The sequence below is a fragment of the Vulpes vulpes genome, chromosome 11 (genome assembly GCF_048418805.1).
Source record: "Vulpes vulpes isolate BD-2025 chromosome 11, VulVul3, whole genome shotgun sequence".
Taxonomy (NCBI): domain Eukaryota; kingdom Metazoa; phylum Chordata; class Mammalia; order Carnivora; family Canidae; genus Vulpes; species Vulpes vulpes.
The window spans coordinates 43,665,431-43,674,101 of record NC_132790.1 but is presented as its reverse complement, the minus strand read 5'-3'; positions in this window follow the sequence as shown (position 1 = coordinate 43,674,101).

Sequence of the window (8,671 nt, the reverse complement as noted above, 5' to 3'; positions counted from 1 at the left end):
GGAGATGTCTGGAGTTCCAGGGAAGTTGTCAGCATGTAGGGGAAATTTCATGTCATGAGACTGGACACAAGCATCAGGACAATATAGGTACAGAGGAGACTAGACCCAAGCGTCCCCCAGGCACTCCAGCATTTGGAGCCTGAAGAGATGAGAAGGAACCAGCAGAGAAAACTGAGAAGGAGTTGCCAGTGACGAGGGAGGAGAACCAGGTGAGCATGCGGCCCAGGAGCCATGCAAGAAAGGAAGAAATGTGATCAATTCTGCCAAATGCTGTACAAGTCAGTGGCTTGACTTTGGGATTGAGCAATGTGGAGGCCATAGTGGAGTAGATCCTTAAGGCCAAGGGCTTACAGATTTGTGCCTACAGATTTGTGTCCAGAAAATTTGTCATGATACCATCAAGAATCCTGGAAGTTGCAAATTCTTCTCTGACATGATTTTCCCCACTGTTTAATTTGTTCAAACTCCTTTAAAGCCAAGAATAATCACATTCTTAAATTTATCCAGAATCTATCCCATCCCTTTTCACCAACTTCAGAAATCATGGAGCTAACTACATCCTCTCTGTTCCATTCTGTTGGTTTTGACCCTGAGACTAACTCCTGATTTCACTTGCTAGTTGTGTAAAATGGGACAATTACTTCAATGTCTTTACCTATAAAACGGGAACTTTAATAAGAGCTCAGGGAAGCTTTGTAAGAGTTAAATGAGAAGATGTTTGTATAGCACTGAGAAGGTAACATTGCTGGTAGAGCTAAGCAGTTTCTCATCCCACCATGAGTTTACTGCCTACATGACCAAAGGTAGGGAGGACAAATTACTTTGAGAGGTAAATGCAGAGTGGGTCACTAAATTCCTTCACTAGCTAGTAACTTCCTTTCTAGAACCATATCTCCCACCGTACAAACTGGAGTGTCAGCGAAATTAGGAAATTCGTATATGTCATTGGATATTCCAATGGCTTGGCAGCATTTGAAACCCATGCAATTTAGATTTGCAATTACTAATAAGGATCAATTACACTGGGTACAGCAGTCTCAAGAAGGAGCAAGTAAGGAGAGGGGTGGAGTAAATAATTCCCCTTGAGTGGGTTTTCCCAGAAGACTCTTGCATGTAGTACTGATAGCTTAAAAAAAAAAAAAAAAAAGATATTCCAGGCCAAGGGAACAGCATGTGTGAGTGAACAGTCTTTAAAGAGCATGGCTTTTGTGGGTAAATAGTTTCATAAGAACAAAGAAGATGGTAAAAGGGTCAGGATCTGGACAGGGCAGTGGGTGGAAAGTAAGGAGTTGAAGCAAGAAAAGAAGGTGGGGACATGTCAGTGAGGGCCTGCCAATGCCAAGGGGTGAGCTTTCCTGAAAGGAAATAACTAGAACCACTGAAGAGCTTTCTGTAGGAAGTGGCATGGCCAGATCTGTATGTTAGGGCTATGACTCCGACGACAGAGTGTAAGAATGTCTAGAAAGTGGAGGACAGTGGGACCAAAGGCTGCTGACGTCATTTCCATTTCTCTGTGTGACATATTCCGTTCTTCTTCAACCTCCATAGATGTCATGAGAATATTCTTCTGGGCAGCCCGGGTGGCTCAGCAGTTTAACGCTGTATTCAGCCCAGGGCGTGATCCTGGAGACCCGGGATCAAGTCCCACATCAGGCTCCCTGCATGGAGCCTGCTTCTCCCTCTGCCTGTGTCTCTGCCTCTCTCTCTCTCTCTTTCTCTCTCTCTCTCTCTTTCTCTCTGTGTGTCTCATGAATAAATAAAATCTTTTAAAAAAATTTTAAAAAAGAATATTCTTTAAAAAAAAAGAATATTCTTCTATCGTATACTTGAGAAGATCTCCCAGTTTCAAATGTCATCACTCTATTCTCTTCCAACTCTGTTGCTCTTGCTCTTCCCAGATACTCTTAGACTGCTGGAATTCTCCTGAGAGATCTCCTTGACCTTGTTCATAGTATCCCAATGATTTCCCCCCAAATTTCATACATTGGTGGCAGTTTCTCCAAAGTCATTAATGCCACCTGGAGTAACAGGTGACATGATGGCTGTCATCTCCTTACCAACCCCCTATCTTCTAGGCATGCTATACCTGTCACTAGGGGCCCTTGGGTAAGGATCAAAGCCCCCAGAAGGACTCTCCTTGGGGTTCAGAGAGTATGATGATCTTGAGATAATTCCTCCCAGAATGAGGTTGTATGGAATGCAAAGAGTAGCAGCTCTGGAATCAAGGGTGTGTCTACTCAGAGGCCCTGCCCCTTTCTATGGTCATTCTGGCACCTTCCTTAGTCCCAGAGAGAGACAAAGCTGCTTCTCCCAGGCTGCTCCTGCTGCCTTTCCTCAGCAGACCACTGCTGAAAATACAGATGCCCTGTCCTTGGCCTAATAAATAGCTTTGGACCCTCTGGGCCTTCTACCGAAGGTCACTTCCTTTCCATCTTGACCCTTTCTTCTTCCTGCCAAATCTCAAGTATGTTCTGACTCTTTCCATAATTAGACAAATGCATGGCCATAGTGAGAGTCACCTAAGGCCAGCTTACAATCCCTTCCCTGTGCCCCTGTCTGAAACTGGCCACACTGGCAACAGCCACGTCCTAGACATGGTCACACTTGTGGAGATTTTGGCTTCCCCAGATTCCTAACTCCCCAGAACTTCAATAATTGGTTTCTAGCAAACATCTTGGGGAAGGCTTATTTTGATTACACGCTTTTCCTACTCCCAGAACCTTCCACGATCATATGGAGTAACAGAATTACAGGCTGACTCCTAGAGGCCCTCCATCCACCCTGCCTCTGGGCAGGAAAATAACGGAACGAAGTAGTCTGCCAAGAACAATATGGCACGATGCCTGGCAAGTCGCCAAATGTGTATTCTCATGGCTAGAACGGCTTGGGCGCTCACGTAGTAACTCGAGCAACTGACAGAGACAGACAAACAGTCCTCTTTGAGGACCAGGGCCTGGGCCGCAGGAGGGACTGGAGCACGGCGTGTGCACTTCCACGTTGGTTTAATTAAAAGGGAAAAAAGCAAGAAGGAAGTCTTTCTCCCCCCCCCCAGCTTTCTCTGAATGCTATATCTGAACGGAAGAAACAGATTGTGGCTCAAGGCCAACTTCTGGCTAGCACTAAGGTGGGGCAACTCGTCTTGATGTTTGCCAGAGGTTCTTACTAATGTATCCTAGAAAAATAAGATGTAATTGACAACAAGCATAGAAAAGTTAGCGTCATTAAAAGCCAGAATATGCGGAAGTTTTCAAATATGTAAGTCCCCGGTAGCTGGCCTTATGAACAAGGCTTTTGAAGCTAATGGGAGTGAGGATGAGGGAGGAGCTGGATTCTACTTGAAGACGGAGGCAGTCTTGCTTTTTAAATATCTTAAACCACCTCTCGATAAAGCACACAGAATCATCCTGTGATGACAAAACAATGTCTGTTTTTTGAACAAGGATCAAAACTTTAAGCTAAAAATAAATGCACTGAACAGTGGTGAAGAGGTATCTGGGACAGAGTCGGCTCAGTGTTCCGTATACCAGAAAACATGAAAGGTTTTCTTCGCATGTCAGCCGGGTCCACCCCGAGGTGAGACCTGTTTTGGATTCCCAGCTGCTTATTATACTCATTTCACACCTCCATGTTCCCTTGCCCTTCCCTTGAATCCTACTGTTCTCCCTTCCAACCCAGCTCAGATATCCCCCTTCCCCTACTCAAACATTGCTGCCCCTCCTCCAGATGACCTCTGGACCCAGAGCACATCTCTACTGCCATATTCTGGATGCTGCTTCATAATATATTTGTTCACATCCCTGTCTCCTCCACTAGCCCGTGAGATGGCCAACAGAGCATTGTGGCCCACAGGACTGGCACAGAGCAGATGTTGAGAAAATATTTGTGACATTGAATTGAATTGAAAATTGGTTGGAGCCCTCAAACCTCTCATGGTGGGGACTGTTCAGGCTGAGTTTCTCTGGCAGCAATTTCTTTTTTTCTTTTTTTAAAGAAATCCCTCCTCCAGGATTTTGAGAAGAAAATTTAAGAACAATATTTAAAATTCTAAATTTAAAATTCTAAATCATTCTCTTACCATTATCCAGAGCAGCTGTCTTGGGCTTCAGAAACTATGGTAAACCAGTGGGCTTAACCTCAATACAGAATTTTGAAGATTTCATTGAACATATTATCTAACAAGTTATTTATTCTTCCTACCTGGAAAGAAGTTCAATGTCTTCTTCAAAGGGTCTGATCAAACAGGTGAATATCAAGTGGAAATATCTTGCCTGCTTTCCTGATACTTTGGGAACCCCTAACAAAGGGATATTTGAAGAGCTTTTCTAAGTTGAGTTATTTTTAAGAGCTTTTGACTAAGTTGAGGCCTGGCTGGCCTTCCTTTGTGTTCCAGCTGCTGTGTGGAATAGCCTGGTTTTGACTTTGTTCTGTAAAAAGGGAAGCAAACACCAGAAGCCTAAGCCCACAAGATAATGAACACCATGGAAAGGGGGAAATCTTTGATCCTTGGTTCTCTTTCACCAATCATGGAGTCCATCCACTTCCTTGCAACCCCACTGCCATGACACTCACCATATCCTTTGCTTGGACTATGGCAGTAGCTCCTTTTTTCTCTGTTTCCACTCTTGCCTTCCTTGACTTCCAGTCCATTTCCTACATGTATTTAAAAATATAAATCTGAATGTGTGAGACTCCCTGGGTTAAACGCTGTCAAGGCTTAAACACTGTTGCTCTTTGAATCACTACAAAAACCTTTAGCCAGAACTCTTAAGGCACTCCATGGTCTGGACCCCGCCAGCCTACCCAGCCCCGTCTTGCCCTAATCCTTCCTTATCTTACCCTCCAGCCATATGAACATATCTTTGTCTTCCCAGAAGGTGCCAGGCTATTCCCTCTGTCTGAAATGCTATCCCACTGCCAATATTCTCTTGGTTAACAACTTTTGGCTTTTAGATGTTAGCTTAAATGTTATTCCCTCGGAAGAAAAGTTCCCAACTCTCCAAGCTAGATTAGAGATACCTCTAATAAACTCTCATAGAAACTTGCATATTTCCTTCATTATCACATTTTCTTAAAAGATTTGATTAATTTATTTGATAGAGAGAAAGAGGGGCACCTGGGTGGCTCAGCAGTTGAGCATCTGCCTTTGGCTCAGGTCGTGATTGTGGGGTCCTGGGATTGAGACTCGCATCAGACTCCTCAGAGGGAGCCTGCTACTCTCTCTGCCAATGTCTCTGCCTCTCTCTCTCTCTGTGTGTCCCTCATGAATAAATAAAATCTTTTTAAAAGAGAATGAGAGAGACAAAGAGAGAGCAGGAGGCAGGAGAGAGTAGGAAGGGGCAGAGCGAGAAGCCGACTCCCCACAGAGGAGGGAGGCCATGGTGGGTCTCAATCCCAGGACCTGGAGATCAGGACCTGAACCAAAGTCCCAGGCTTAACCTACCAAGCCACCCACAAGTCCCTGGTTATCACATTTTAACTAATTCCCGTGGTTGTTCTGATGGCTCAGGATCCCACCTACCCTGTTCACCACCACACTGCCAGGACACAGCACAGCACTGGCCCCTGGAAGAGCTGGGGCACATGTCTGTGTTGGGAATGAATGAGCAAGGACTCCCTGAGAGGAAGGCCTGCTTCCAGGCCTGGTTCTGCCACTCACTGAGCTGTGTGATCTTGGACAGGGCATTTAATCTCTCAGCCTGTTTCCTCCTCTGTGTTAACTTTAAAAATAAAAGTACCAGTTATTTTGCCAGCAAAAGATGGGAAGGATGGGTTTATTAGGGAAAAAGATATAACAAATGCAATCTAGGACAAGCAACATAACAGCAAAATCCAACTCAAGTCCCAAGAGCAAAGCAGAGGAACACTCTTTTACACAGGAAAGGATGGACCTGGAAGGGCTGTTATAAACAAAAAGTTCATTGGATTAAACTGCCAGTTGGAGGTATAGAGGCTTCTCATTGGCTGGGCTATTGCAAGGGGAGGAAGCAAGCCATTCTTCCTCCTGCTGGGATAGCAAAGTAGTATGCACCGCAAGGTCTGCCTCTTCCTATTGAATTCGCAGGTGACCTCAAGTAGTAGGGAATGAGCTCCTGCTGCCAAACCTCTCCACTCCATCTTAGTGAGGTTTCCTTGTATTAATTTTCACAACTATAAAACGGGATGATGACAATTGTTTTGCTTCCAGGGCTATTGAGAGAACCAAATGATAAATGGAGCTTAGAGCAATTTGGAATCTATAAAATGTTATGTGGATGTCATTTATTGTCACTCGTTTACAATTGGGTTGGTTACTAGAGGATTCAACAGCCCCAATACTCAGATATCAAGCATCTTAGCCTTTAAGTTTTCCAGAAAAATTCTGAATGGTTGAGGCCTGCTGGTGCCTATAACTTGTGGACTCTGGCCAATGGTGGAATGAGCTGGGTGCTTCCTGCCAAACCAGAATCTCTGCCTAATTTCCTCTGGAGAGCCTTATGTCCATGAAGAGATGAGGAAACTTCCACTAGTGAGCCTTGTGCTCACATTTCATGTCAGAGCCAGTGCAGTTTCGTATGTGCTTTGTCTTTCGGACCAGGCATTCCTAAAAATCTGCTTCTCTCACCTCTGCCCTCACTGTGGCAGTGGCTGGGCTATTCTTTATGACAAGTCAGTAATTCCATGGAAATCAGAGTTGAGTGACAATGTTCACAAGATTTCATGGAGGAGAAAGGCTGAAGGATAAAAAGTGAAACATAGGAATGTAGCTAATTGACATCTTAGCATCCATGTAGATGATAGGACTGGAGTCATTACAGATCAGATCTGAAGGAGAATGCTGGTTATTGTTTAAAGGAGAGCGGTGGTGGGGGCTCCAATAACAACATAGCTAACCCTGTGCCTTCTGTATAGCTTTCTATTGCTGTATACCAAATTACTACAAAACTAACAGGTTAGGGCAGTCCGGGGGCTCAGCGGTTAAGCGCTGCCTTCAGCCCAGGGCCTGATCCTGGAGACCCGGGATCGAGTCTCACGTCAGGCTCCCTGCATGGAGCCTGCTTCTCCCCTCTGCCTATGTCTCTGCCTCTCTCTCTCTCTCTCTCTCTCTCTGGTCTTTCATGAATAAATAAATAAAATCTTAAAAAAAAAAAAAAAGACTAACAGGTTAAAACTGCAAAGTTTCCATGCATCAGAAATCCAAGCATGGTGTAATTGAGTCCATGGCTCAGGGTCTCACAGGATGGAATCAATGTGTCAACCCACCTGGGATCGAGTCTGAGGCTCCGGTCATTGTCCAAGCTAATGCAGTTGTTTTGGGGCTTTTTTTGTTTGCTTGTTTTCGTTTTTTTAAGATTTTATTTATTTATGCATGAGAGACACAGAGACATAGGCAGAGGGAGAAGCAGGCTCCCTACAGGAGCCTGATGCAGGACTCAATCCCAGGTCCCCAGGATCAGAACCTGAGCCAAAGGCAGATGCTCAACCAGTGAGCCACACAGGTGCCCCCAAGCTAATGCAGTTGCTAGCAAAATTCAGTTCTTTGCAGGTGTAGAGTTCATGCATATTATTTCTTCAATGCCAGCAGAAAAGACTGAATCTCTGATCTCTAGACCCTTTTTCAAGGGCTCATCAGATTAGGTTGGATCAGCCCAAGATAATCCCTTGTTTGGTTAACTTAAAGTCAAATGATTAATCATTGAAAATTCCCTTCATTTTACTGTATTCTGTGGATCAGAAGCAAAGTTCCCTCCCACAACCTCAGGGGAAAGGCTTATACCAAAATAAGGATACCAGGGATAGGAATTGCAAAGGTCATCTTAAATTCTACCTGCCACATTTTGCATTTACTGAGCCCCTACTCTGTGTGGTGTGTGTGTGTGTGTGTGTGTGTGTGTGTGTGTGTGTGTGTGAGCAGAGTCAACTTGTTCCAACTCACCTAAGCAAATAGGAAAATTTGCTTTAAAAAAAATAAGGATGTCCTGGGAACCAAGGCATTTGCTTTATCATTGTTTCTGTGGACTGACTTTATCTGATCTGCAACTTATGCTTTGCAGGTTTAGCCAAAGAGAATCAGTCTCTCTCTCTCTCTCTCTCTCTCTCTCTCTCTCTTCCTTTCTTTGTCTCTCTGTCTCTCTCCCACACATAGTTCTAAACTCTCAGAGAAGGAATCTTGGACCAGGTTCTCATCTCTAGTGAAGTCATCTCTGGCAGAATGGGGAAGACACATGCCACAAGCACAACCACCACTCATAATGCCCATGTAGAAGGGGAGATTGGGGAATTACCCATCACAGGCTGAAGTCCTAAGAGATGTCCACTGTAGAGTGTGTAAGGCATTGTCACCAGTGGCCAGAACATGCATACTCCACACCATCTTTTATGTGATTTTAGCAAAGCCCTTCAGTTAGCAGTAGAGGGAACAGACAAGATCTGGGTAGTGGTGTCCCACAGGTGGTGCCATATGCTGTATGATCAAGGACCTGTTTTCAGCCAGAAGTGACTTGTCCTGTCAAAATGAGTTTAAAACTATGCTCCCATTACTACAGCACACAGAAGAAGGGTCACCCCCCAGAAATAATGTAGCAGCTGCAGAGAAGGCAGGTATAGGAGCACAGAGCCCAATTTAGATATGAGCTACAGCAGCATCTTATAAAACCTTTCCTATAAATGGCTGGGAAGAGAGTGCTTTGAGTAA